At 41.7% G+C, this 27,776-nt stretch overlaps 26 non-coding genes across 26 annotated transcripts; all 26 read right to left on the reverse strand.

Moving 5' to 3' along the window:
- Positions 1–161: 161 nt before the first annotated feature.
- Positions 162–234, reverse strand: trnam-cau (transfer RNA methionine (anticodon CAU)). The gene has a single exon. It is a non-coding gene; the product is annotated as a tRNA-Met (tRNA).
- Positions 235–692: 458 nt separating this feature from the next.
- On the reverse strand, positions 693–765 carry trnam-cau (transfer RNA methionine (anticodon CAU)). Its single transcript has one exon. It is a non-coding gene; the product is annotated as a tRNA-Met (tRNA).
- A 460-nt stretch (positions 766–1,225) lies between these two features.
- On the reverse strand, positions 1,226–1,298 carry trnam-cau (transfer RNA methionine (anticodon CAU)). The gene has a single exon. It is a non-coding gene; the product is annotated as a tRNA-Met (tRNA).
- A 459-nt stretch (positions 1,299–1,757) lies between these two features.
- On the reverse strand, positions 1,758–1,830 carry trnam-cau (transfer RNA methionine (anticodon CAU)). Its single transcript has one exon. It is a non-coding gene; the product is annotated as a tRNA-Met (tRNA).
- A 460-nt stretch (positions 1,831–2,290) lies between these two features.
- trnam-cau (transfer RNA methionine (anticodon CAU)) lies at positions 2,291–2,363 on the reverse strand. The gene has a single exon. It is a non-coding gene; the product is annotated as a tRNA-Met (tRNA).
- A 460-nt stretch (positions 2,364–2,823) lies between these two features.
- trnam-cau (transfer RNA methionine (anticodon CAU)) lies at positions 2,824–2,896 on the reverse strand. The gene has a single exon. It is a non-coding gene; the product is annotated as a tRNA-Met (tRNA).
- A 452-nt stretch (positions 2,897–3,348) lies between these two features.
- Positions 3,349–3,421, reverse strand: trnam-cau (transfer RNA methionine (anticodon CAU)). Its single transcript has one exon. It is a non-coding gene; the product is annotated as a tRNA-Met (tRNA).
- Positions 3,422–3,879: 458 nt separating this feature from the next.
- trnam-cau (transfer RNA methionine (anticodon CAU)) lies at positions 3,880–3,952 on the reverse strand. The gene has a single exon. It is a non-coding gene; the product is annotated as a tRNA-Met (tRNA).
- Positions 3,953–4,410: 458 nt separating this feature from the next.
- trnam-cau (transfer RNA methionine (anticodon CAU)) lies at positions 4,411–4,483 on the reverse strand. The gene has a single exon. It is a non-coding gene; the product is annotated as a tRNA-Met (tRNA).
- Positions 4,484–4,941: 458 nt separating this feature from the next.
- trnam-cau (transfer RNA methionine (anticodon CAU)) lies at positions 4,942–5,014 on the reverse strand. Its single transcript has one exon. It is a non-coding gene; the product is annotated as a tRNA-Met (tRNA).
- Positions 5,015–5,474: 460 nt separating this feature from the next.
- On the reverse strand, positions 5,475–5,547 carry trnam-cau (transfer RNA methionine (anticodon CAU)). The gene has a single exon. It is a non-coding gene; the product is annotated as a tRNA-Met (tRNA).
- A 459-nt stretch (positions 5,548–6,006) lies between these two features.
- trnam-cau (transfer RNA methionine (anticodon CAU)) lies at positions 6,007–6,079 on the reverse strand. Its single transcript has one exon. It is a non-coding gene; the product is annotated as a tRNA-Met (tRNA).
- Positions 6,080–6,539: 460 nt separating this feature from the next.
- trnam-cau (transfer RNA methionine (anticodon CAU)) lies at positions 6,540–6,612 on the reverse strand. Its single transcript has one exon. It is a non-coding gene; the product is annotated as a tRNA-Met (tRNA).
- A 459-nt stretch (positions 6,613–7,071) lies between these two features.
- trnam-cau (transfer RNA methionine (anticodon CAU)) lies at positions 7,072–7,144 on the reverse strand. The gene has a single exon. It is a non-coding gene; the product is annotated as a tRNA-Met (tRNA).
- Positions 7,145–7,603: 459 nt separating this feature from the next.
- On the reverse strand, positions 7,604–7,676 carry trnam-cau (transfer RNA methionine (anticodon CAU)). The gene has a single exon. It is a non-coding gene; the product is annotated as a tRNA-Met (tRNA).
- A 459-nt stretch (positions 7,677–8,135) lies between these two features.
- On the reverse strand, positions 8,136–8,208 carry trnam-cau (transfer RNA methionine (anticodon CAU)). Its single transcript has one exon. It is a non-coding gene; the product is annotated as a tRNA-Met (tRNA).
- Positions 8,209–8,669: 461 nt separating this feature from the next.
- trnam-cau (transfer RNA methionine (anticodon CAU)) lies at positions 8,670–8,742 on the reverse strand. The gene has a single exon. It is a non-coding gene; the product is annotated as a tRNA-Met (tRNA).
- A 459-nt stretch (positions 8,743–9,201) lies between these two features.
- On the reverse strand, positions 9,202–9,274 carry trnam-cau (transfer RNA methionine (anticodon CAU)). Its single transcript has one exon. It is a non-coding gene; the product is annotated as a tRNA-Met (tRNA).
- Positions 9,275–9,734: 460 nt separating this feature from the next.
- Positions 9,735–9,807, reverse strand: trnam-cau (transfer RNA methionine (anticodon CAU)). The gene has a single exon. It is a non-coding gene; the product is annotated as a tRNA-Met (tRNA).
- Positions 9,808–10,266: 459 nt separating this feature from the next.
- Positions 10,267–10,339, reverse strand: trnam-cau (transfer RNA methionine (anticodon CAU)). Its single transcript has one exon. It is a non-coding gene; the product is annotated as a tRNA-Met (tRNA).
- Positions 10,340–10,796: 457 nt separating this feature from the next.
- Positions 10,797–10,869, reverse strand: trnam-cau (transfer RNA methionine (anticodon CAU)). Its single transcript has one exon. It is a non-coding gene; the product is annotated as a tRNA-Met (tRNA).
- Positions 10,870–11,327: 458 nt separating this feature from the next.
- On the reverse strand, positions 11,328–11,400 carry trnam-cau (transfer RNA methionine (anticodon CAU)). The gene has a single exon. It is a non-coding gene; the product is annotated as a tRNA-Met (tRNA).
- A 460-nt stretch (positions 11,401–11,860) lies between these two features.
- Positions 11,861–11,933, reverse strand: trnam-cau (transfer RNA methionine (anticodon CAU)). The gene has a single exon. It is a non-coding gene; the product is annotated as a tRNA-Met (tRNA).
- A 989-nt stretch (positions 11,934–12,922) lies between these two features.
- Positions 12,923–12,995, reverse strand: trnam-cau (transfer RNA methionine (anticodon CAU)). The gene has a single exon. It is a non-coding gene; the product is annotated as a tRNA-Met (tRNA).
- A 460-nt stretch (positions 12,996–13,455) lies between these two features.
- trnam-cau (transfer RNA methionine (anticodon CAU)) lies at positions 13,456–13,528 on the reverse strand. The gene has a single exon. It is a non-coding gene; the product is annotated as a tRNA-Met (tRNA).
- A 1,519-nt stretch (positions 13,529–15,047) lies between these two features.
- trnam-cau (transfer RNA methionine (anticodon CAU)) lies at positions 15,048–15,120 on the reverse strand. Its single transcript has one exon. It is a non-coding gene; the product is annotated as a tRNA-Met (tRNA).
- Between the last annotated feature and the right edge of the window lie 12,656 nt (positions 15,121–27,776).

A 27,776-nucleotide genomic window follows, 5' to 3' on the forward strand; every position in this document is an offset into this window, starting at 1 on the left:
TGAACCCTTCGGTGGCAACCAAAGGAGCCTACTGAGGGCAGAGTAATTCCCTTGTTTCAGTCCCTGGTCAGGATTGTTGACCATTTGTTGCTTTGGCAACTTGCGCTTGATGAATGGTTTCCTCAGAAAAAGTCACTGTCTGCGGTTTATTTTAAAACGACTGCCTCGTATGAGGATCGAACTCACGACCTTCAGATTATGAGACTGACGCACTGCCTACTGTGCCAACGAGGCTGAATGATGCAGTCAGATATGTTATAAATTTCCCTACATAGGTGGTGGTAACCGGTAACCAGCAGAAATGATAGTACAGAAAAATATTTCAATTCTATTGTCGGGAACAGTCAAGTCCGAGGAGTTGGTTGACCTAAGTTCACTCAGCAAGAGTCACTGTTTGAATTGTTTTCAAAGACGTACTTCGTGTGATGCTTGATTTCACAGCCTTCAGACAATGACACTTGTGCACCTGTTTCTTCGAAAAAAATCATTCTCATCTGCTCTTGCATCGCGACAAATACAAAGGACTCAGAATGAACCCTTCAGTGGCAACCAAAGGAGCCTACTGGGGGCAGAGAAATGCCCTTGTTTCAGTCCCTGGTCCGGATTGTTGACCATTCGTTGCTTTGGCAACTTGCGCTTGATGAATGGTTTCCTCAGAAAAAGTCACTGTCTGCGGTTTATTTTAAAACGACTGCCTCGTATGAGGATTGAACTCACGACCTTCAGATTATGAGACTGACGCACTGCCTACTGTGCCAACGAGGCTGAGTGATGCAGTCAGATATGTTATAAATTTCCCTACATAGGTGGTGGTAACCGGTAACCAGCAGAATTGATCGTACAGAAAATTTTTTCGAGTCTCTTGTCGGGAACAGTCAAGTCCAATGAGTTGGTTGACCTAAGTTCACTCAGCAAGAGTTACTGTTTGAATTGTTTTTAAAAGACGTACCTCATGTGATGCTTGATTTAACAGCCTTCAGACAATGACACTTGTGCACCTGTTTCTGAGAAAAAAAATCATTCTCATCTGCTCTTGCATCGCGACAAATACAAAGGACTCACAATGACGCCTTAGGTGGCAACCATAGAGGCCTACTGGGGGCAGAGAAATGCCCTTGTTACGGTCCCTGGTCACGATTGTTGACTCTTCGTTGCGTTTGCAACTTGTGCTTGATGAATGGTTTCCTCAGAAAAAGTCACTATCTGCGGTCTATTTTAAAACAACTGCCTCGTATGAGGATCGAACTCACGACCTTCAGATTATGAGACTGACGCACTGCCTACTGTGCCAACGAGGCTGAATGATGCAGTCAGATATGTTATAAATTTCCCTACATAGGTGGTGGTAACCGGTAACCAGCAGAAATGATAGTACAGAAAAATATTTCTTTTCTATTGTCAGGAACAGTCAAGTCCAAGGAGTTGGTTGACCTAAATCCACTCACCAAGAGTCACTGTTTGACTTGTTTTTAAAACATGTACCTCGTGTGATGCTTGATTTAACAGCCTTCAGACAATGACACTTGTGCACCTGTTTCTTAGAAAAAAAACATTCTCATCTGCTCTTGCATCGGGAAAAATACAAAGGACTCAGAATGCCCCTTGAGGTAGCAACTATAGGAGCCTACTGGGGCCAGAGAAATGCCCTTGATTCGGTCCCTGGTCAGGATTGTTGACCATTCGTTGCTTTGGAAACTAGCGTTGGATGTTACGTTTCCTCAGAAAAAGTCACTGTCTGTAATGTATTTTAAAACACCTGCCTCGTATGAGGATCGAACTCACGACCTTCAGATTATGAGACTGACGCACTGCCTACTGTGCCAACGAGGCTGAATGATGCAGTCAGATATGTTATAAATTTCCCTACATAGGTGGTGGTAACCGGTAACCAGCAGAATTGATCGTACAGAAAATTATTTCGAGTCTCTTGTCGGGAACAGTCAAGTCCAATGAGTTGGTTGACCTAAGTTCACTCAGCAAGAGTTACTGTTTGAATTGTTTTTAAAAGACGTACCTCATGTGATGCTTGATTTAACAGCCTTCAGACAATGACACTTGTGCACCTGTTTCTGAGAAAAAAAATCATTCTCATCTGCTCTTGCAAAGCAACAAATACAAAGGACTCACAATGACGCCTTAGGTGGCAACCATAGAAGCCTACTGGGGGCAGAGAAATGCCCTTGTTACGGTCCCTGGTCACGATTGTTGACTCTTCGTTGCGTTTGCAACTTGTGCTTGATGAATGGTTTCCTCAGAAAAAGTCACTGTCTGCGGTCTATTTTAAAACAACTGCCTCGTATGAGGATCGAACTCACGACCTTCAGATTATGAGACTGACGCACTGCCTACTGTGCCAACGAGGCTGAATGATGCAGTCAGATATGTTATAAATTTCCCTACATAGTTGGTGGTAACCGGTAACCAGCAGAAATGATAGTCCAGAAAAATATTTCTCTTCTATTGTCAGGAACAGTCAAGTCCAAGGAGTTGGTTGACCTAAATCCACTCAGCAAGAGTTACTGTTTGAATTGTTTTTAAAAGACGTACCTCATGTGATGCTTGATTTAACACCCTTCAGACAATGACACTTGTGCACCTGTTTCTGAGAAAAAAAATCATTCTCATCTGCTCTTGCAAAGCAACAAATACAAAGGACTCAAAATGACGCCTTAGGTGGCAACCATAGAAGCCTACTGGGGGCAGAGAAATGCCCTTGTTACGGTCCCTGGTCACGATTGTTGACTCTTCGTTGCGTTTGCAACTTGTGCTTGATGAATGGTTTCCTCAGAAAAAGTCACTGTCTGCGGTCTATTTTAAAACAACTGCCTCGTATGAGGATCGAACTCACGACCTTCAGATTATGAGACTGACGCACTGCCTACTGTGCCAACGAGGCTGAATGATGCAGTCAGATATGTTATAAATTTCCCTACATAGTTGGTGGTAACCAGCAGAAATGATAGTACAGAAAAATATTTATCTTCTATTGTCAGGAACAGTCAAGTCCAAAGAGTTGGTTGACCTAAATCCACTCACCAAGAGTCACTGTTTGACTTGTTTTTAAAACACGTACCTCGTGTGATGCTTGATTTAACAGCCTTCAGACAATGACACTTGTGCACCTGTTTCTTCGAAAAAAATCATTGTCATCTGCTCTTGCATCGCGACAAATACAAAGGACTCAGAATGAACCCTTCGGTGGCAACCAAAGGAGCCTACTGGGGGCAGAGAAATGCCCTTGTTTCAGTCCCAGGTCAGGATTGTTGACCAATCGTTGCTTTGGCAACTTGCGCTTGATGAATGGTTTCCTGAGAAAAAGTCACTGTCTGCGGTTTATTTTAAAACGACTGCCTCGTATGAGGCTTGAACTCACGACCTTCAGATTATGAGACTGACGCACTGCCTACTGTGCCAATGAGGCTGAATAATGCAGTCAGATATGTTATAAATTTCCCTACATAGGTGGTGGTAACCGGTAACCAGCAGAAATGATAGTACAGAAAAATATTTCAATTCTATTGTCGGGAACAGTCAAGTCCGAGGAGTTGGTTGACCTAAGTTCACTCAGCAAGAGTCACTGTTTGAATTGTTTTCAAAGACGTACTTCGTGTGATGCTTGATTTCACATCCTTCAGACAATGACACTTGTGCACCTGTTTCTTAGAAAAAAAACATTCTCATCTGCTCTTGCATCGCGACAAATACAAAGGACTCAGAATGAACCCTTCGGTGGCAACCAAAGGAGCCTACTGAGGGCAGAGTAATTCCCTTGTTTCAGTCCCTGGTCAGGATTGTTGACCATTCGTTGCTTGGGCAACTTGCGCTTCATGAATGGTTTCCTCAGAAAAAGTCACTGTCTGCGGTTTATTTTAAAACAACTGCCTCGTATGAGGATTGAACTCACGACCTTCAGATTATGAGACTGACGCACTGCCTACTGTGCCAACGAGGCTGAATGATGCAGTCAGATATGTTATAAATTTCCCTACATAGGTGGTGGTAACCGGTAACCAGCAGAAATGATAGTACAGAAAAATATTTCAATTCTATTGTCGGGAACAGTCAAGTCCGAGGAGTTGGTTGACCTAAGTTCACTCAGCAAGAGTCACTGTTTGAATTGTTTTCAAAGACGTACTTCGTGTGATGCTTGATTTCACAGCCTTCAGACAATGACACTTGTGCACCTGTTTCTTCGAAAAAAATCATTCTCATCTGCTCTTGCATCGCGACAAATACAAAGGACTCAGAATGCCCCTTGAGGTAGCAACTATAGGAGCCTACTGGGGCCAGAGAAATGCCCTTGATTCGGTCCCTGGTCAGGATTGTTGACCATTCGTTGCTTTGGAAACTAGCGTTGGATGTTAGGTTTCCTCAGAAAAAGTCACTGTCTGTAATGTATTTTAAAACAACTGCCTCGTATGAGGATCGAACTCACGACCTTCAGATTATGAGACTGACGCACTGCCTACTGTGCCAACGAGGCTGAATGATGCAGTCAGATATGTTATAAATTTCCCTACATAGGTGGTGGTAACCGGTAACCAGCAGAAACGATAGTACAGAAAAATATTTCAATTCTATTGTCGGGAACAGTCAAGTCCGAGGAGTTGGTTGACCTAAGTTCACTCAGCAAGTGTCACTGTTTGAATTGTTTTCAAAGACGTACTTCGTGTGATGCTTGATTTCACAGCCTTCAGACAATGACACTTGTGCACCTGTTTCTTAGAAAAAAAACATTCTCATCTGCTCTTGCATCGGGAAAAATACAAAGGACTCAGAATGCCCCTTGAGGTAGCAACTATAGGAGCCTACTGGGGCCAGAGAAATGCCCTTGATTCGGTCCCTGGTCAGGATTGTTGACCATTCGTTGCTTTGGAAACTAGCGTTGGATGTTACGTTTCCTCAGAAAAAGTCACTGTCTGTAATGTATTTTAAAACACCTGCCTCGTATGAGGATCGAACTCACGACCTTCAGATTATGAGACTGACGCACTGCCTACTGTGCCAACGAGGCTGAATGATGCAGTCAGATATGTTATAAATTTCCCTACATAGGTGGTGGTAACCGGTAACCAGCAGAATTGATCGTACAGAAAATTATTTCGAGTCTCTTGTCGGGAACAGTCAAGTCCAATGAGTTGGTTGACCTAAGTTCACTCAGCAAGAGTTACTGTTTGAATTGTTTTTAAAAGACGTACCTCATGTGATGCTTGAGTTAACAGCCTTCAGACAATGACACTTGTGCACCTGTTTCTGAGAAAAAAAATCATTCTCATCTGCTCTTGCAAAGCAACAAATACAAAGGACTCACAATGACGCCTTAGGTGGCAACCATAGAAGCCTACTGGGGGCAGAGAAATGCCCTTGTTACGGTCCCTGGTCACGATTGTTGACTCTTCGTTGCGTTTGCAACTTGTGCTTGATGAATGGTTTCCTCAGAAAAAGTCACTGTCTGCGGTCTATTTTAAAACAACTGCCTCGTATGAGGATCGAACTCACGACCTTCAGATTATGAGACTGACGCACTGCCTACTGTGCCAACGAGGCTGAATGATGCAGTCAGATATGTTATAAATTTCCCTACATAGTTGGTGGTAACCGGTAACCAGCAGAAATGATAGTCCAGAAAAATATTTCTCTTCTATTGTCAGGAACAGTCAAGTCCAAGGAGTTGGTTGACCTAAATCCACTCACCAAGAGTCACTGTTTGACTTGTTTTTAAAACACGTACCTCGTGTGATGCTTGATTTAACAGCCTTCAGACAATGACACTTGTGCACCTGTTTCTGAGAAAAAAATCATTCTCATCTGCTCTTGCATCGCGACAAATACAAAGGACTCAGAATGAACCCTTCGGTGGCAACCAAAGGAGCCTACTGGGGGCAGAGTAATGCCCTTGTTTCAGTCCCTGGTCAGGATTGTTGACCATTCGTTGCTTTGGCAACTTGCGCTTGATGAATGGTTTCCTCAGAAAAAGTCACTGTCTGCGGTTTATTTTAAAACGACTGCCTCGTATGAGGATTGAACTCACGACCTTCAGATTATGAGACTGACGCACTGCCTACTGTGCCAACGAGGCTGAATGATGCAGTCAGATATGTTATAAATTTCCCTACATAGGTGGTGGTAACTGGTAACCAGCAGAATTGATCGTACAGAAAATTATTTCGAGTCTCTTGTCGGGAACAGTCAAGTCCAATGAGTTGGTTGACCTAAGTTCACTCAGCAAGAGTTACTGTTTGAATTGTTTTTAAAAGACGTACCTCATGTGATGCTTGATTTAACAGCCTTCAGACAATGACACTTGTGCACCTGTTTCTGAGAAAAAAAATCATTCTCATCTGCTCTTGCAAAGCAACAAATACAAAGGACTCACAATGACGCCTTAGGTGGCAACCATAGAGGCCTACTGGGGGCAGAGAAATGCCCTTGTTACGGTCCCTGGTCACGATTGTTGACTCTTCGTTGCGTTTGCAACTTGTGCTTGATGAATGGTTTCCTCAGAAAAAGTCACTGTCTGCGGTCTATTTTAAAACAACTGCCTCGTATGAGGATCGAACTCACGACCTTCAGATTATGAGACTGACGCACTGCCTACTGTGCCAACGAGGCTGAATGATGCAGTCAGATATGTTATAAATTTCCCTACATAGGTGGTGGTAACCGGTAACCAGCAGAAATGATAGTCCAGAAAAATATTTCTCTTCTATTGTCAGGAACAGTCAAGTCCAAGGAGTTGGTTGACCTAAATCCACTCACCAAGAGTCACTGTTTGACTTGTTTTTAAAACACGTACCTCGTGTGATGCTTGATTTAACAGCCTTCAGACAATGACACTTGTGCACCTGTTTCTGGGAAAAACATCATTCTCATCTGCTCTTGCATCGCGACAAATACAAAGGACTCAGACTGATCCCTTCGGTGGCAACCAAATGAGCCTACTGGGGGAAGAGTAATGCCCTTGTTTCAGTCCCTGCTCAGGATTGTTGACCATTCGTTGCTTTGGCAACTTGCGCTTGATGAATGGTTTCCTCAGAAAAAGTCACTGTCTGCGGTTTATTTTAAAACGACTGCCTCGTATGAGGATTGAACTCACAACCTTCAGATTATGAGACTGACGCACTGCCTACTGTGCCAACGAGGCTGAATGATGCAGTCAGATATGTTATAAATTTCCTTACATAGGTGGTGGTAACAGGTAACCAGCAGAATTGATCGTACAGAAAATTATTTCGAGTCTCTTGTCGGGAACAGTCAAGTCCAATGAGTTGGTTGACCTAAGTTCACTCAGCAAGAGTTACTGTTTGAATTGTTTTTAAAAGACGTACCTCATGTGATGCTTGATTTAACAGCCTTCAGACAATGACACTTGTGCACCTGTTTCTTAGAAAAAAAACATTCTCATCTGCTCTTGCATCGCGACAAATACAAAGGACTCAGAATGAACCCTTCGGTGGCAACCAAAGGAGCCTACTGAGGGCAGAGTAATTCCCTTGTTTCAGTCCCTGGTCAGGATTGTTGACCATTCGTTGCTTGGGCAACTTGCGCTTTATGAATGGTTTCCTCAGAAAAAGTCACTGTCTGTGATGTATTTTAAAACACCTGCCTCGTATGAGGATCGAACTCATGACCTTCAGATTATGAGACTGACGCACTGCCTACTGTGCCAACGAGGCAGAACGATATAGTAAGTTATGTTATAAATTTCCCTAGATAGGTGGTGGTAACCGGTAACCAGCAGAAATGATAGTACAGAAAAATATTTCTCTTCTATTGTCAGGAACAGTCAAGTCCAAGGAGTTGGTTGACCTAAATCCACTCACCAAGAGTCACTGTTTGACTTGTTTTTAAAACATGTACCTCGTGTGTTGCTTGATTTCACAGCCTTCAGACAATGATACTTGAGCACCTGTTTCTGAGAAAAAAATCATTCTCATCTGCTCTTGCATAGGGAAAAATACAAAGGACTCAGAATGACCCCTGAGGTAGCAACTATAGGAGCCTACTGGGGCCAGAGAAATGCCCTTGATTCGGTCCCTGGTCAGGATTGTTGACCATTCGTTGCTTTGGAAACTAGCGTTGGATGGATGGTTTCCTCAGAAAAAGTCACTGTCTGTGATGTATTTTAAAACAACTGCCTCGTATGAGGGTTGAACTCACGACCTTCAGATTATGAGACTGACGCACTGCCTACTGTGCCAACGAGGCTGAGTGATCCAGTCAGATATGTTATAAATTTGCCTACATAGGTGGTGGTAACCGGGAACCAGCAGAATTGATCGTACAGAAAATTATTTCGAGTCTCTTGTCGGGAACAGTCAAGTCCAATGAGTTGGTTGACCTAAGTTCACTCAGCAAGAGTTACTGTTTGAATTGTTTTTAAAAGACGTACCTCATGTGATGCTTGATTTAACAGCCTTCAGACAAGGACACTTGTGCACCTGTTTCTGAGGAAAAAACATCATTCTCATCTGCTCTTGCAAAGCAACAAATACAAAGGACTCACAATGACGCCTTAGGTGGCAACCATAGAAGCCTACTGGGGGCAGAGAAATGCCCTTGTTACGGTCCTTGGTCACGATTGTTGACTCTTCGTTGCGTTTGCAACCTCTGCTTGATGAATGGTTTCCTCAGAAAAAGTCACTGTCTGCGGTGTATTTTAAAACAACTGCCTCATATGAGGATCGAACTCACGACCTTCAGATTATGAGACTGACGCACTGCCTACTGTGCCAACGAGGCTGCATGATGCAGTCAGATATGTTATAAATTTCCCTACATAGGTGGTGGTAACCGGTAACCAGCAGAAATGATAGTACAGAAAAATATTTATCTTCTATTGTCAGGAACAGTCAAGTCCAAGGAGTTGGTTGACCTAAATCCACTCACCAAGAGTCACTGTTTGACTTGTTTTTAAAACACGTACCTCGTGTGATGCTTGATTTAACAGCCTTCAGACAATGACACTTGTGCACCTGTTTCTGAGAAAAAAAATCATTTTCATCTGCTCTTGCAAAGCAACAAATACAAAGGACTCACAATGACGCCTTAGGTGGCAACCATAGAAGCCTACTGGGGGTAGAGAAATGCCCTTGATTCGGTCCTTGGTCACGATTGTTGACTTTCGTTGCTTTTGCAACTTGTGCTTGATGAATGGTTTCCTCAGAAAAAGTCACTGTCTGCGGTGTATTTTAAAACAACTGCCTCGTATGAGGATCGAACTCACGACCTTCAGATTATGAGACTGACGCACTGCCTACTCTGCCAACGAGGCTGAGTGATCCAGTCAGATATGTTATAAATTTCCCTACATAGGTGGTGGTAACCGGGAACCAGCAGAATTGATCGTACAGAAAATTATTTCGAGTCTCTTGTCGGGAACAGTCAAGTCCAATGAGTTGGTTGACCTAAGTTCACTCGGCAAGAGTTACTGTTTGAATTGTTTTTAAAAGACGTACCTCATGTGATGCTTGATTTAACAGCCTTCAGACAATGACACTTGTGCACCTGTTTCTGAGAAAAAAAATCATTCTCATCTGCTCTTGCAAAGCAACAAATACAAAGGACTCACAATGACGCCTTAGGTGGCAACCATCGAAGCCTACTGGGGGCAGAGAAATGCCCTTGTTACGGTCCTTGGTCACGATTGTTGACTCTTCGTTGCGTTTCCAACCTCTGCTTGATGAATGGTTTCCTCAGAAAAAGTCACTGTCTGCGGTGTATTTTAAAACAACTGCCTCGTATGAGGATCGAACTCACGACCTTCAGATTATGAGACTGACGCACTGCCTACTGTGCCAACGAGGCTGCATGATGCAGTCAGATATGTTATAAATTTCCCTACATAGGTGGTGGTAACCGGTAACCAGCAGAAATGATAGTACAGAAAAATATTTATCTTCTATTGTCAGGAACAGTCAAGTCCAAGGAGTTGGTTGACCTAAATCCACTCACCAAGAGTCACTGTTTGACTTGTTTTTAAAACACGTACCTCGTGTGATGCTTGATTTAACAGCCTTCAGACAATGACACTTGTGCACCTGTTTCTGGGAAAAACATCATTCTCATCTGCTCTTGCATCGCGACAAATACAAAGGACTCAGAATGAACCCTTCGGTGGCAACCAAAGGAGCCTACTGGGGGTAGAGAAATGCCCTTGTTTCAGTCCCTGGTCAGGATTGTTGACCATTCGTTGCTTTGGCAACTTGCGCTTGATGAATGGTTTCCTCAGAAAAAGTCACTGTCTGCGGTTTATTTTAAAACGACTGCCTCGTATGAGGCTTGAACTCATGACCTTCAGATTATGAGACTGACGCACTGCCTACTGTGCCAACGAGGCTGAATGATGCAGTCAGATATGTTATAAATTTCCCTACATAGGTGGTGGTAACCGGTAACCAGCAGAAATGATAGTACAGAAAAATATTTCAATTCTATTGTCGGGAACAGTCAAGTCCGAGGAGTTGGTTGACCTAAGTTCACTCAGCAAGAGTCACTATTTGAATTGTTTTCAAAGACGTACTTCGTGTGATGCTTGATTTCACAGCCTTCAGACAATGACACTTGTGCACCTGTTTCTTAGAAAAAAAACATTCTCATCTGCTCTTGCATCGCGACAAATACAAAGGACTCAGAATGAACCCTTCGGTGGCAACCAAAGGAGCCTACTGGGGGCAGAGAAATGCCCTTGATTCGGTCCTTGGTCACGATTGTTGACTTTCGTTGCTTTGGCAACTTGCGCTTGATGAATGGTTTCCTCAGAAAAAGTCACTGTCTGCGGTTTATTTTAAAACGACTGCCTCGTATGAGGATCGAACTCACGACCTTCAGATTATGAGACTGACGCACTGCCTACTGTGCCAACGAGGCTGAATGATGCAGTCAGATATGTTATAAATTTCCCTACATAGGTGGTGGTAACCGGTAACCAGCAGAAATGATAGTACAGAAAAATATTTCAATTCTATTGTCGGGAACAGTCAAGTCCGAGGAGTTGGTTGACCTAAGTTCACTCAGCAAGAGTCACTGTTTGAATTGTTTTCAAAGACGTACTTCGTGTGATGCTTGATTTCACAGCCTTCAGACAATGACACTTGTGCACCTGTTTCTTCGAAAAAAATCATTCTCATCTGCTCTTGCATCGCGACAAATACAAAGGACTCAGAATGAACCCTTCAGTGGCAACCAAAGGAGCCTACTGGGGGCAGAGAAATGCCCTTGTTTCAGTCCCTGGTCCGGATTGTTGACCATTCGTTGCTTTGGCAACTTGCGCTTGATGAATGGTTTCCTCAGAAAAAGTCACTGTCTGCGGTTTATTTTAAAACGACTGCCTCGTATGAGGATTGAACTCACGACCTTCAGATTATGAGACTGACGCACTGCCTACTGTGCCAACGAGGCTGAGTGATGCAGTCAGATATGTTATAAATTTCCCTACATAGGTGGTGGTAACCGGTAACCAGCAGAAATGATAGTACAGAAAAATATTTCTCTTCTATTGTCGGGAACAGTCAAGTCCAAGGAGTTGGTTGACCTAAGTTCACTCAGCAAGAGTCACTGTTTGAATTGTTTTTGAAAGACGTACCTCGTGTGATGCTTGATTTCACAGCCTTCAGACAATGACACTTGTGCACCTGTTTCTAAGAAAAAAAATCATTCTCATCTGCTCTTGCAAAACAACAAATACAAAGGACTCACAATGACGCCTTCGGTGGCAACCATAGACGCGTAATGGGGGCAGAGAAATGCCCTCGATTCGGTCCCTGGTCAGGATTGTTGACCATTCGTTGCTTTGGAATCTAGCGTTGGATGTTAGGTTTCCTCAGAAAAAGTCACTGTCTGTGATGTATTTTAAAACACCTGCCTCGTATGAGGATCGAACTCACGACCTTCAGATTATGAGACTGACGCACTGCCTACTGTGCCAACGAGGCTGAGGGATCCAGTCAGATATGTTATAAATTTCCCTACATAGGTGGTCTAACCGGGAACCAGCAGAATTGATCGTACAGAAAATTATTTCGAGTCTCTTGTCGGGAACAGTCAAGTCCAATGAGTTGGTTGACCTAAGTTCACTCAGCAAGAGTTACTGTTTGAATTGTTTTTAAAAGACATACCTCATGTGATGCTTGATTTAACAGCCTTCAGACAATGACAATTGTGCACCTGTTTCTGAGAAACAAAATCATTCTCATCTGCTCTTGCAAAGCAACAAATACAATGGACTCACAATGACGCCTTAGGTGGCAACCATAGAAGCCAACTGGGGGCAGAGAAATGCCCTTGATTCGGTCCTTGGTCACGATTGTTGACTTTCGTTGCTTTTGCAACTTGTGCTTGATGAATGGTTTCCTCAGAAAAAGTCACTGTCTGCGGTGTATTTTAAAACAACTGCCTCGTATGAGGATCAAACTCACAACCTTCAGATTATGAGACTGACGCATTGCCTACTGTGCCAACGAGGCTGAATGATGCAGTCCGATATGTTATAAATTTCCCTACATAGGTGGTGGTAACCGGTAACCAGCAGAAATGATAGTACAGAAAAATATTTCAATTCTATTGTCGGGAACAGTCAAGTCCGAGGAGTTGGTTGACCTAAGTTCACTCAGCAAGAGTCACTGTTTGAATTGTTTTCAAAGACGTACTTCGTGTGATGCTTGATTTCACAGCCTTCAGACAATGACACTTGTGCACCTGTTTCTTAGAAAAAAAACATTCTCATCTGCTCTTGCATCGGGAAAAATACAAACGACTCAGAATGACCCTTGAGGTAGCAACTATAGGAGCCTACTGGGGCCAGAGAAATGCCCTTGATTCGGTCCCTGGTCAGGATTGTTGACCATTCGTTGCTTTGGAAACTTGCGCTGGATGTATGGTTTCCTCAGAAAAAGTCACTGTCTGTGATGTATTTTAAAACACCTGCCTCGTATGAGGATCGAACTCACGACTTTCAGATCATGAGACTAACGCACTGCCTACTGTGCCAACGAGGCTGAGTGATGCAGTCAGATATGTTATAAATTTCCCCACATAGGTGGTGGTAACCGGTAACCAGCAGAATTGATCGTCCAGAAAAATATTTATATTCGATTGTCGGGAACAGTCAAGTCCAATGAGTTGGTTGACCTAAGTTCACTCAGCAAGAGTCACTGTTTGAATTGTTTTTAAAGGACGTACCTCGTGTGATGCTTTGATTTCACAGCCTTCAGACAATGACACTTGTGCACCTGTTTCTTAGAAAAAAATCATTCCCATCTGGTCTTGCATTGCGACAAATACAAAGGACTCAGACTGACCCCTGAGGTAGCAACCATAGGAGCCTCCTGGGGGTAGAGAAATGCCCTTGATTCGGTCCCTGGTCAGGATTGTTGACCATTCGTTGCTTTGGAAACTTGCGCTGGGTGTCTGGTTTCCTCAGAAAAAGTCACTGTCTGTGATGTATTTTAAAATACCTGCGTCGTATGAGGATTGAACTCACGACCTTCAGATTATGAGACTGACGCACTGCCTACTGTGCCAACGAGGCTGAATGATACAGTCTGATATGTTATAAATTTCCCTATATATGTGGTGGTAACACCCAGCAGAATTGATAGTACAGAAAATTATTTCTAGTCTATTGTCGGGAACAGTCAAGTCCAAGGAGTTGGTTGGCCTAAGTTCACTCAGCAAGAGTCACTGTTTGAATTGTTTTTAAAAGACGTACCTCGTGTGATGCTTGATTTCACAGCCTTCAGACAATGACACTTGTGCACCTGTTTCTTAGAAAAAAATCATTCTCATCTGCTCTTGCATAGCGTCAAATACAAAGGACTCAGAATGACCCCTGAGGTAGCAACCAAAGGAGCCTACTGGGGTTAGAGAAATGCCCTTGTTTGGGTCCTTGGTCAGGATTGTTGACCATTCGTTGCTTTGGAAACTTGCGCTGGGTGTCTGGTTTCCTCAGAAAAAGTCACTGTCTGTGATGTATTTTAAAACACCGGCCTCGTATGAGGATCAAACTCACAACCTTCAGATTATGAGACTGACGCACTGCCTACTGTGCCAACGAGGCTGAGTGATCCAGTCAGATATGTTGTAAATTTCCCTACATAGGTGGTGGTAACCGGTAACCAGCAGAATTGATAGTACTGAAAATTATTTCTCTTCTATTGTCGGGAACAGTCAAGTCCAAGGAGTTGGGTGACCTAAATTCACTCAGCAAGAGTCACTGTTTGAATTGTTTTTCAAAGACGTACCTCATGTGATGCTTGATTTCACAGCCTTCAGACTATGACAATTGTGCACATGTTTCTTAGAATAAAAATCACTCATCTGCTCTTGCACAGCAACAAATACAAAGGACTCACAATGACGCTTTTGGTGGCAACCATAGAAGCCTACTGGGGGCAGAGAAATGCCCTTGATACGGTCCTTTGTCACAATCGTTGACCATTCGTTGCTTTGGCAACTTGCGCTTGATGAATGGTTTCCTCAGAAAAAGTCACTGTCTGCCATGTATTTTAAAACGCCTGCCTCGTATGAGGATAGAACTCAAGACCTTCAGTTTATGAGACTGACGCACTGCAAACTGTGCCAACGAGGCTGAGTGATGCAGTCAAACACCTTATAAATTTCCCTTCATAGGTGGTGGTAACCAGTAACCAGCAGAATTGATAGTACAGAAAATTATTTCTCGTCTGTTGTCGGGAACAGTCAAATCCAAGGAGTTGGTTGACCTAAGTTCACTCACCAAGAGTCACTGTTTGAATTGTTTTTCAAAGACGTACCTTGTGTGATGCTTGATTTCACAGCCTTCAGACTATGACACTTGTGCACCTGTTTCTTAAAAAAAAAATCATTCTCATCTGCTCTTGCAAAGCAACAAATGCATAGGACTCACAATGACGCCTTAGGTGGCAACCATAGAAGCCTACTGGGGGCAGAGAAATGCCCTTGATACAGTCCTTGGTCACGATTGTTGACCATTCGCTGCTTTGGCAACTTGCGCTTGATGGATGGTTTCCTCAGAAAAAGTCACTGTCTGCGGTGTATTTTAAAACACCTGCCTCATATGAGGATCGAACTCACAACCTTCAGATTATGAGACTGACGCACTGCCTACTGTGCCAACGAGGCTGAGTGATGCGTTGACCTAAATTCACTCAACAAGAGTCACTGTTTGAGTTGTTTTTAAAAGACGTACCTCATGTGCCCCCAGTAGGCTTCTGTCGTTTCTGCCTGAGGCATCATTGTGAATCCTTTGTATTTGACACTTTCCAAGAGCAGATGAGAATGATTTTTTCTAAGAATCAGGTGCACAAGTGTCATAGTCTGAAGGTTGTGAAATCAAGCATCACACGAGGTACGTCTTTTTTTGAAAAAAAAACTCAAATAGTGACTCTTTCTGAGTGAACTTTACATCCAGCACAAGTTGACAAAGCAATTAATGTCCTGTCCTGTGACAACAACAAGGACCATTCTCTGGTCCCAATAGAATTTAATGGTTCGTACAAAGATAGGTCAACCAACTCTTTAGACTTGACTGTTCCCGCCAATAAACTAGAAATAATTTTTTGTACTATTAATTCTGAATGCTGGGATGTTACCGCAACTTATGTAGCCAAATTTATCACATTCCTGACTGCACATTACAGCCTCGTTGGCACAGTTGGCAGTTTTTCATTCTCATCATCTGAATGTTGTGATTTCATAGATTATTTTCTTCATATAATGGCAGGTCGAAAAACTCCTTCAACTATACTGACAAGAAATAATTTTCTGTTCTCATTTCTGACTACCAGGATTTTACCGCAACGTGTCAGCAAATTTATCACATATTTTACCAATGAATGGTTAACAACCCTGACCAATGGCAATTCTCTGCTCTTCGTCAGCTTCTGTGGTTTGTAACATGACATGTTAACAAATGCCTCAAGTTTTGACTCTTTGCAAAAGCGGACGAGAATAATTTTGTCCAATACAGTATCACATACTTGAACTCAGCTTTCAGTGTGTGTGTGAACAATAAGGACAATCCTCTGGCCGCCACTCTATCAGATGTTTTTCATCCATCCATCCATTTTCTGAGTCACTTATCCTCACTCGGGTCGCGGGCGTGCTGGAGCCTATCCCAGCTGTCATCGGGCAGGAGGCGGGGTACACCCTGAACTGGTTACCAGCCAATCGCAGGGCACATACAAACAGACAACCATTCGCACTCACAGTCACACCTACGCGCAATTTAGAGTCTCCAATTTATGCATGTTTTTTGGGATGTGGGAGGAAACCGGAGTGCCCGGAGAAAACCCACGCAGGCACGGGGAGAACATGCAAACTCCACACAGTCGGGGCCGGGGATTGAATCAGGGTCCTCAGAACTGTGAGGCTAACGCTCTCACCAGTCGGCCACCGTGCCGCCTCTTTTTTGGCAACATTTAAAAAAAAAAACAAAAAAAAAAAAACTACTATCCATAGTGCCTCTGACTCCCACAAATGTATCACTTGCAGCATGGGTACAAATCCCCAACAGTATTACGTTAATGACCGTTGGAACCTGTTCCCCCTACCGGCCGCGAATAGCTCTCCTTGACTATTTCAAGTTAATGTGTTCCACTGACACTGGTAAGAAGGTTTTATTAATGACTACTTATGTAACACCCATTGTGAAACAAAGAAGCAACAAATCACGATTGCCAGAGAATCAATGAAATACCTCAAGGTTGTCACATATTCATCTATCAATCCATTTTCTGAGCCGCTTCTCCTCACTCGGTTCGCGGGCGTGCTGGAGCCTATCCCACCTATCATCGGGCAGGAGGCGGGGTACACCATGAACTGGTTGCCAGCCAAGCGCAGGGCACATACAAACAAACAACCATTCACACTCACATTCACACCTACGGGCAATTTAGAATCTTCAATTAACCTACCATGCATGTTTTTGGGATGTGGAAGGAAACCGGAGTGCCCGGAGAAAACCCACGCAGATGTCTCCATCCACTTGTGTCTTGTCCAGATGTTCTTCGTTGTCTCATTAGTTAGTGTGTATTTAGTTCTTTCTTTCCTTTCACTCATTTTCTGTTCATTGTCGTTTGAGCTGTCACCTTTTGTTGGTCAGGTCATCTGTCATCTGTGATGGTGGTGAGTTTGTCCCCCTTGTTTTTTGTGCTCTTTCTCACTTTTTATTTTTTTTTATTTTTTGTCCTCTTCAGCTGTTAAGTCAAGCAGAAAGGAAGATCTGTATCCCTTTTATACCAGAATAGTTTTAGTCTGTCACAGTGGAATTTTAAAGCTGCCGCTGTGGTTTTCGTAGTATTATAATGGATATTTATTGCAAATTAGAGTCGATCAGTCGAACAGAACAAGGTTTCTAGAGGGGAGTGAGAAAAGAACACAACAAAAGACAAAGCACTAACTCTAAACAAGATGAGGAACGTAAATCATTATATATCTAGAAAAATGGCAGATTAGATATGAGTGTTGTATGGGGCAGTCGTGCCAGGACAACATAGGACACGACAAGGACAGGAAAGGAAGCATGCAGGACAAGGGTAGTGAACATAAACAACTGTACAACTGAAGTGTGGTTGGAGTGGCTGTGTAAATTATAAACATCTATCGGACCAGAGTGTGAGTAAGGGCATACCCAAGCAATTCGCATATTCGTGAGTTATTTGTCTCAGTAAGTGAGTGGCCCCACACCCAGTGAAAAGGTCCCAGGACACATGCAGGTGAATTGTTACCGTTTCACATGCATAATGACTGCCAGACGTGTCCTGTAATTGCTGTACCTGGACCACGGAGGCTGAGGACCCCAACCCAATCCATCGATAGGCGGGGTCGGGCCCAGGAGGCAACCTTTGAGCAGCCTGGCGGACAGGACACGTCCCACACCGAGGGACCCAGGGCAGTCCCCCGGCCCTACCGAGACGCCACGACCCGGAGGAGGCCACAGGGAGCTAATGGCACCTCCCCAGCCAACCCCCCCAACCACCCCCAGCTTTCGATACTGTAGATTACAATGACAACCACTTGCCCCCCCACCCCCTACCACCCCGCCCCCTGCTTTTGATATGGTAGATCATAATATACTGCTGAACAGGTTGGAAACGTGGGTAGGACTAAATGGAACAGTCCTTAAATGGTCCAGGTCCCACCTGGAGGAAATTAGTTATTTTGTAACCATTGGAAGTGTTCAATCTCATCGAATGGCAATGACCTATGGGGTCCCTCAAGGGTCAGTTCTGGGACCCCTCCTGTTCAGCCTGCATATGCTACCCTTGGGTCAAATTCTTCAGAACTTTAATTTTGACTATCATAGCTATGCAGATGACACACAGTTATATCTAGCATTCTTCAGATGACTACAGTTCAATTGATGTGTTGTGTCATTGTCTAAAACAGATAAATATCAACAACTTTTCTTCAATTAAACCACAACAAAACCGAGATAATTGTTTATGGAAATTAAGAAAAGAGAATTGCTGTTAGTAAATACCTGGAGTCACTCTTTTTAAAAACCAAAGACCAAGTCCGAAACCTTGGTGTTCTGATAGATTCCGACCTGACTTTCAACAGTCATATCAAATCAATTATTAAAACTGCCTTCTACCATCTGAAGAACATATCCAGAGTGAAGGCTTGCATGTGTCAAGCAGACCAGGAGAAGCTCATCCATGCTTTTATCGCAAGTAGACTTGACGATTGTAATGGTCTTCTGACTGGACTCCCCAAAAAGAGCATTAAACAGATGCAACTCATTCAGAATGCTGCAGCTCGGGTTCTGACCAGAACAAAGATGTCAGAGCATATTACTCCAATTCTAAAGGCTTTCCACTGGCTTCCAGTAAGCTTTAGAATAGATTTTAAAGTTCTGCTACTTGTCTATCAATCACTAAACGGTTTAGGTCCTGAATACATGAATGAAATGCTAATGGCATATAAACCCAGTAGGGCTCTGAGATTGACAGACTTGGGTCAGTCCAAAGCAAACATGGTGAAACAGCATTTAGCTATCTATTATGCTGCACACAAATGGAATAACTTGCCAACAGAAGTGATGTCAGCCCCAAGTGTGAATGTTTTTAAGTCCAGGTTAAAAACTCTTCTTTTCAGAGCATTTCCACTTTTAAATGATATTTCTTGCACTGTACGCTGTTTTAATTGTATTTTAATTTTTATTTTTTTTCTCTTTGTTTTAAATGTTAATCAGCATTTTTTTTCTTTGTTTTAAAATGCTTTTAATCATGTAAAGCACATTGAATTACTTTTTGTATGAAATGCGCTATATAAATAAATTTGCTTTGCTTTGCTTCACTCCACCACATGGAACCCCTCTGTGAAAGTACCATTGGGTCCAGTACCCCATACACCCGAGTAAAAATCATAACTTCTTGCCTGGCACTTTTACTGCACAAAGGGACAGAGGGCCCCCTCCAATCTGACCCGACGAGCATTTATCAAGAGTCACAAATACCTTTTGCATCAATTAAGCCGATTTTTCTAAAAATGGAATTGTATTTTTTTCATTGTATCTATTTAGTAATAATTTCTCTTATAATTGGTTGATTGATTGAATTATTTAATAAATACATTGAAATATACATTGTATTGAACAATATTTTGTTTATTTTAAATAAATAATTGTGCTTTTAAATTAATTTAGCTTAATTTAAAAAAATGACATTTTAAAACTAGACGACATTTTATTTGCAAAATAAATCATTTTAAGTTTTCATGCATCATTACTTTTTTACTTTACTTGTTTATTTTTTATTTATTTTAGTTAATTGATTTATTGTAAATAAAATTCAACAATATTTTTAAAGAACAATATTTTATTATTAGAGTAAGTACTTTTTTGATACATGAACTATTTCTTTTGACCTCATCTACAAATGACCTGGCCCATCTGTTCATTTTAAAAATCCAATGTAGCCCTTGAGCACAAAAGGTTTGCTTCCCCCCATGCAGTCTAATTGGATATCATTTTGACTTCCAAATGAGACATGGATGGGACACGTCATGCATATCCCATCACTGCTCCTGCACAAAATGTCTTTTTGTTGGCTGAGTACAAATCAAAACTTATTTTTTTGTTTTAATATACTGTCTATTCACATACATCTATAGACAGTGTTGCATTTTGGTCTACAAATCAATGACACAAATGTCCATCCATTTTCTGAACCACTAGGGTCACAGGCGTGCTGGAGCCTATCCCAGCTGTCATCGGGCAGGAGGCGGGGTACACCCTGAACTGGTTGCCAGCCAATCGCAGGGCAGTCATGCCTACGGGCAATTTAGAGTCTCCAATTAATGCATGTTTTTGGGATGTGGGAGGAAACCGGAGTGCCCGGAGAAAACCCACACAGGTACGGGGAGAACATGCAAACTCCACACAGGTGGGGACGGGGACAGGGATTGAACCCTGCACCTCAGAACTGTGAGGCTGACGCTCTAACCAGTCGGCCACCGTGCCACCATGACACAAATGTGTACCGGTAAAAATAAAAATGAATATTTACTTTACTATTGTAGCGTATATGGGGGTTAATTTTTTTTTTATTCATTTGGAAAAAGATACGGAGGAAGGTAAATGCCTGTTTTCACTTCCAGGTTAGTCCGATTTATGCTTTAACGTGAAAATCAAACTCATTTGTCTCGTAAAGGGGTACCACGTCACTTTTTAGATGTATAAAACTTCAGGACAAAGTGACGACAAACCTTTTTTCAGTCTCGTAATTTGAAGGTTGCTCCATGAATTAAATAAGAGTTCTCGATAACCAGAGGTCTTTTGTCGAACCCAAACAAACACAAATGATACAGGTAGTGAAGTTTTCTAGAAAATGTTATGAGATCTAACATGGGAATCTACAAGGGAACATTGCAGGAAAGAAAACACAAAGGACAGACAAACATTGGCAAAGGAGACTGACTTGTGATATGAGGGTGGAATGCACGTGTAGTGACAATGCATAGAGCTGGGGTTCCTGTTCTCATTAATTTAAACCCAAATATGCACTAATCTGTATTTCTGGTAGACCGCAAGTTGGACTTATGTGCGTGGAACACAATTTAGGCAGGCTGGTCGAGCTGTTTGGCCAGTGCGGTCCGCATGGGGGAACAAGTGGATTTGGCTGGAAAGGAGGAAGGAAAAAAAGAAGAACAGAAAAAAAAGGTTGTACCCTGCTGCTTGACCAAAGTCAGCTGTGATAGAGTCCTGTGCACCTGTAACCCCTGTGAGGAGAAGCGGTTCAGAGAATGAATGGATGGATAAACTTCAATGGCTGTTTCAGAAAAGTAGCAAGTCTTTTTTTAGGCAGGAGACGGGACTTGTTGATAGGGTCAGAGGTGTACGGTACCAAACCAGCTGTGAATTAGATAGGTGTGCAAACACATGTTGGTGTGTGCTTTTTTTTTTCCACACAATGTCGGAGTTTAGTATAGCTAGTCAGGCCATTTGATTTCTTTGCAACTTTTGGGTAGTAAAAGTGAGGTTCTCACAAATCCTAACTGCTATCAAAGAAAGATCGTTTAGAGAGAAAGATTTGGCATCACACAATAGTCAGGGGCAATGTGTGTGTGTGTTTGTGAAAACATTGAGGGCAAGGGTCCAAAGGTCTTCCGAAAGAATTACTAGTTTGAAATATATGATATAAATAATAAATGCAACCTCCAAGCACCTCGGTGTCCTTGAGTTCAGTCTGATATTTACTAGACAATACATTTTAGACTGAACATGGAAATAGAGAATACATTATTTATTGCTTCCTTGACCACCCAGGCCATCTTGACCATAGTGAGCTCCAACCAATTCTGTTTTGTCCAGGTCACTTTGTTCACAGGTCACATGTATGGTTCACATCATTATCTACATACTACAAGTAAATTGACTCATAACAGCAATTGCTCTAATTGCTACATTTCAATGCAAATGTAAGGGTGGAATCAGCAGATGTATACAATATATACTTATAGACTTGACTCTATCCATGCTGTCATGTGTTTACAACAAATCAACTGGAAAACAAAAAAATCTGAACATGCGGAAGCAGAGGAGTTGAATGCAAATTCAACAACAAAACAAAAACACACTGTTGTTCACTGCTTTGAAAAATCAATACATAAATCAATGTGGGTAATCACAAACTTTTCTCTGTATGAGGCTGGATATCAGTTCTTGCCACCCCAATGAGGAATCTCAATTACATTTTCAAAGTGTTGACAGAAAGATGTAAAACGATGTAATTTACATTTATATCAGAGTGCAGGTGTTTCATCACTCTACTGTCGAAATAATAAAAAAGACAGACTGGATACAAACATTTTTTTTTTTTTTTTTAATTGTGATTCCTGATTTGACTACAGAAGTAGTCTCGTGAATGTGTAATTGCATTGGTTGAGTCATTGTGTATAATTTAACTCCCCAGTAACATGAACAGGCACCTGTTAAATTTTTCATTTTTGGACATCTGGCCCATTCAGTACTGTACACACTAACCAACTAGAACAATATGTACACCTATGCAATGATGTCTTGCATCCAACATCAGTTGTTTAGATTTTTTTTTTGTCCCATGATTGGCTGCGAAGCTATTCAGCATGTACCACGTCGCTTGCCTTAAATCAGCCAGGATAGGCTACAGGGGCCTCATTTATCACAGAGTGCATATAACAGGTTTTAAATGTGTTTAACTGAAATTTAGAATGTGCACATGCACAAGAAAATCCGTATTTATCAAATGTGCGGAGACCTGTCGCCCAAACACCAGTACACAATGTGTCTTAATAAATCCCACCTGTTCTATAATGCCAAGCTCGTGCACATGGAGCCTCATTTTCATTGAGAAATGTAACGCAGCTGTAGTTTCACTTTATGGGTTATAGGAACAAACCAAGAAATACTGTTTGGAACAATTAATACATGCGTCACCAACAATGGGGAAAAATGACATGGGATGGGAATGTATGCTAATTTTTTCCCAATACATTTTTCTTGCATTGTACCTAAGTACATTGTCCAGATGTACCAAAGTGCTCCAGCTCTTGCATTTGTAAAATTTGAGTGATTAACATTTAGGGCGCAATTTAGACTAATCTACCAAGGGACACATTATTATCCTAAGTTCAAAACTGAATCATAATTATGATAACAACCATAAGGGCAAAATGAATCTGCACCGATAATTAAACCTGCTGACAGCACAAAATGTTCTCTCCCTAGAAAACCTTCCTTTGAGAGATTAAAAGTATAGTTATACAGTTTAGTGTGTCATCTTCTTGAAACTGCTTCTGCTTTCTTTCTGAATATATTTGGAGGGAATAATGCATTAAAATGTACAACTGTTATTGTGCTGTTTGTAAATGTTACCTTGCTTTTACACTTCTGATGGAAATACAATTGTGCTTTGTTTTCTTTGTTGTTCAATAACATCTTACAGTAATGTGCTGCCCTGTACTGTAAGCAGTAGGACAGATACAGCTGCAAATTAAGTGCAAAATACATGTAAATATAATATTTCGCAGCAGGGCTGTGCATTGGCCAAGGGAGACTGCATTCAGTTTGGATTAGGATCTGACAAAGGTGGAGAGGTACAGGAATTTACTGTTGCCAGTAAAAGTGACTATAGATAGCATCAATTGAAGCATTTATCCAGGGACATAGCACCATATTATGGTCCACCATACGGAAATTTCATGGCGGGCTCCTCCGAAAAAGGGGGTGGGACAATCATTTACTTCCAGAAATAATTATGTCTCGACGGGAAGGGGTACCGGGCTGTCAGAGAGTCAGGAGCAGTTCTGTTCAATGTCCCTGCATCCACCTGTCAGTCTATTCAGCTATACATTTTCTACCCTTTATCCACAGCGTCGGTGCAGTAGTCTCACAAGGGAAGACCAGAATACCCTGTTTCCGGCCCACTAGCATCTAGGGGGGCTCAGAAAGAGATTACCGAGTTCCTCCAGGATAACTGAGTCATCTCTGAGTCCCTACCGGATGACTGAGCTCCTCACCCACTCTCAACGGGTGCGACCAGCCACCCTACAAAGGAAGTTAATTTCAGCCGTCTGTATTTGCAATCTTGTCCTTTTGGTCACTGCCCAAATCTTGTGACCGTAAAAGAGGGACAGAACATACAGTCGATCTATCACTACATTAAGAGCGTTTCCATTTGGTACAGTTGGCTCCCTCAACGCCCACACTACTGGTCATGTGTTCCATGCTAGGGTTCAAAAACACATTTTATCTCTTACAGCCGCTGTTCAACCAATAGCAAGACATTCCTTGTCCTCCCACCAGATTCCTAATGGAACTCTCTCTTTGTTAATCATCCTCCATGAACCGGGAAAGACTGCAAACAAATACAAATACAGAATTTCCCTTTTTGTCAATTCTACTGAGTAACATTCTAAATTTTAGTTTTACTGATAGGACAGTGGCTCAAGTACTGTAAGTCTAAGTCTGTCAATGACAGAAATATTTTGTAAAAGACTACCAATGGTTTTATATGTCCAACAATTTTCACAGATATGATTTTATTAATAGTTCAGCACCCTCTTTTTATTTTATCTCTGTCTTTTACTGCTGTCTTGGCTCCTTTACTTTTTCACACATCGCCTATCTGTCACCAAATTAGAGAAGTCCCTTTTCCCCCCTCATTTCGTCATCACTCACATCGTGTTCCTGAAAAGGAGCAGATAGGCATATCTTTTTCTGTTGTATTTAAATGCCTTCTGCGTATTTACTTTCCAAATTATATCACAAAAAAAGTTATATGTTGTAATGAACGAGTGATGGCCTGTAATACATTTGGCATTAAAATAAGAAAAACTTAGAGGAAATGGTATGCAGTGATTCAAATTATGTTTTGAGGAAATATTCAGCCTTACAGCACAATACAAAAAGTCAGATAACAGACAAGATAAATTCTGTTGTATCTATATGACATCAACCATAGCAGCCCTAATCATGGAAACAGCAACATGGTATCATCAATTTGTATTAAAGTTGAATGATGACAACGAGACTTTCTTGAACAGCACTGCAGTGCTTTGGTCTACCATTGTTGCATGACTGTTCTGAATACTTAACACATACAGTATGTGTCTGTACTTTTCACGTGACAGTTTTCAGCTTTTACAGGAAAACTCCCTTTGTCCAGCCCTTGAGTGTGTGTGTGTGTGTGTGTGTGTGTGTGTGTGTTGGGGGAGGGGGGGTCATCCGTTTCTGGTGCCCCACCATGGAAGATGACACCCGGTCCTTTGTCTCTGCATGCACTGTATGTGCTCAAAATAAGACATCCTCTAAACCAGGGGTGTCAAACTCATTTTTGTCATGAGCCACATTGTAGTCATGACTTCCTTCTGAGGGCCGTTATGACTGTGAACCCATATTAATGAATTATTGCCTCATATATTTATATGTACACAACAAATTGATGGATAAGTACTTTTGAAATCAGAAGCCTATATAAATGTTTTCAACTCTTATATTTCTTTTAAAAGGGTGATTGGTAACAGAAAAATGAAGTGAACACAATTTACAATTTTGATATTTTCGCAAGAAACATGAAGTCGAGGCACATTTGCTTTCGCGGGCCACATAAAATGATGTGACAGGTCAGATCTGGCCCCCGGGTCTTGAGTTTGACACCTGCGCTCTAAACCAAGCTCTGGTCTACTTCGTCCGCTTCCCATTCCCAGATGCCCTTGGTCACACATCGCCCTGGACTTTGTCTCTGGGATTCCCCCATCAAATGGAAACACAGCCATTCTCACTGTGGTGGACAGGTTTTCCAAAGCAGCACACTTCCTAGCACTTCCCAAGCTTCCATCTGCCAAAGAGACTGCCGACCTGTTGGTCCAGCATGTTTTCCGCCTGCATGGCATCCCTTCTGACACAGTCTCTGACAGTTCACCTCGCAGGTTTGGAGAGCGGGGGGGGTATTGTCAGCCCCAAAAATCCTGATCGTGTAAAGCCTATTACTATTACTATAACTACTGTTATGAATGGCTTCACAACCTCGTTTTTCTATAAAGACAGGTTAGTATTGCCACACAGCAACACAGTGCACCATTTATACAATTTACTGTATATTATGAATACAGAACCAGTGGGTCATGATCAACCGGTGCTGGTCTTTGTTCATAATAACAGTTCCTGACTGTTTAGACTTTTGTCCCAAGGTTGAAACACATCCTATCCACAACCCACAACTGTTTCCTACTGTAAAGGATATACAGTACATTGCATATAACATACTGTATAACCATAGAGAATTATGACTAGGAACCATTTAAACAAATAAACAGGCTGATTCTCAGAGCCTTTCCTGAATTAAATAAAAACATCTCCAGTGGAAGAGTGGACTGTTAATTGTTTACATAAGTTCCAGTGTTCATGCATGCCAATGTGTCCAATCAGGATACCCCAAATCAATCAACCAATCAATCAATCAACCAATCAATCAATCAATCAATCAAACTTTATTTGTCAGTGCTTTTCAAATACAAATATGCGACACAAAGCACACTATACTGTAGTTATGCTCAAAACATTCTGCTGAAGTTCAAACTAAGGGTTTTTTCTGTAATGGTATAACTGGCCAATTACATAAATTACGTGCCCCCTGGTTAGGCTTAAGTTTGTGGAAAACACGGTTTAACAAGTATAGGTAGAGTAACTTTATCTTTTTCATTGCCAAAAATGTATTAGTACATTGTTTTTTGTTTTTTTTAATCTGAAGGTTCAGTGCCAAGAATGTATTTTTATTTATTTATTTATGTATTTATTGTTTTTTTTGTTTGTTTGTTTTTTTACACTTTTTTTGCAGGAAGGGCTTTCGGAGACTCTCAGGGTGCTGTATTGTAATTATCATTCATGCAGGAAGTGTTAATGAGTGAAAAATGCCAGGAGGAGCGATGCACCATTTTAGAATCAAGAGCAAACCAGTTTTATTTGTTGAAAGAAATGTTAATGGGAATATAAACCCAGTAGGGCTCTGAGATCTACAGACTCAGGTCAATAGTGGAGCACAGAGCACCATGTAGCTATTATGCTGCACACAAATGGAATAAGTTGCCAACAGAAGTGACGTCAGTGTGTGAATGTTTATATGTCCAGGTTAAAAACATTTCCACTTTTAACTGATATTGCTTACACTATACGCTGTTTTAATTGTACTTTTCTTTCTTTTTGTTTTAAATGTTTAAAAGCTGTTTATTTTTATTTTTTTGAAGTTTGAATCATGCAAAGCACATTGAGTTACCTTGTGTATAAAATGCGCTATATAATTAAATTTACTTTGCTTTACTTTGTATATCACAAAAAGTTGCCATTTGAACAGGTGTAAACTACTTATCCACTGTAGCTTCCCTTCACCATCTTTATTTAATAGTGGTTTTACTGACTGTGCTCATTGTGCCAACATAATTAAATACATAAGTTAAATATATTGCTCTGTTTTTTTTTTTTTTTTTTTTTTAATAATAGCATGAATAATTTTGGCGATGGGTTCCTTTTTTTTGGGCGGAAGCACTGCCCCCAAAAATGTCCATGCATGTGCCTGGTCTCTTACCTCCATCCAATATTGAACTTGACTTGCCAGCCACGACAGTCCTCTCCTGTTGTGTCGGGTTAGGGTAACCCTAACCCTACTTTAGCAGAACCTCTTTCAGGTCCTCTGAAAATCGTGAGCGATATTTTAATAAAATCTTGCATATTGTGTTTGTGTATTTATTTCTATTGTTTTCTGTATGACAATGATGTTGGATTGGTTGTTTTGATGTTA

This window comes from Phycodurus eques, chromosome 7 (assembly GCF_024500275.1).
Source record: "Phycodurus eques isolate BA_2022a chromosome 7, UOR_Pequ_1.1, whole genome shotgun sequence".
Classification (NCBI taxonomy): domain Eukaryota; kingdom Metazoa; phylum Chordata; class Actinopteri; order Syngnathiformes; family Syngnathidae; genus Phycodurus; species Phycodurus eques.